Source organism: Penaeus monodon, chromosome 21, assembly GCF_015228065.2.
Source record: "Penaeus monodon isolate SGIC_2016 chromosome 21, NSTDA_Pmon_1, whole genome shotgun sequence".
In the NCBI taxonomy this organism is placed as follows: Eukaryota; Metazoa; Arthropoda; class Malacostraca; order Decapoda; family Penaeidae; genus Penaeus; species Penaeus monodon.
The window spans coordinates 10,259,341-10,259,688 of record NC_051406.1 but is presented as its reverse complement, the minus strand read 5'-3'; positions in this window follow the sequence as shown (position 1 = coordinate 10,259,688).

Below are 348 nucleotides of genomic sequence, written 5' to 3'. Positions count from 1 at the left end.
TTCTCGGTCTCTAAATACACCTTTTCATATGAGACAATAGGTTAGACACAACTCATTACTGGTACATTTATCGCTCACTCTCCGTCTACATAATTTATCACCCAATTCCAAGACCAAGAATTGTATGGAGACCAAAAATAAATACAGGGGATATTTTCTACTGATATTTCACTACGGGCGAAGAACTGGGATGTTGTTCTGAATTCATTATGAAATCTTGTTCGTTGACAACTGACTTACATGTGTATGTATGGATTATCGGTATCCATGTATGCTGGTACATATGACTGAATGAAGATATGGGCAGTTTTAAATATACTGTATGTGTGTGTGTGACTAATATCCCTG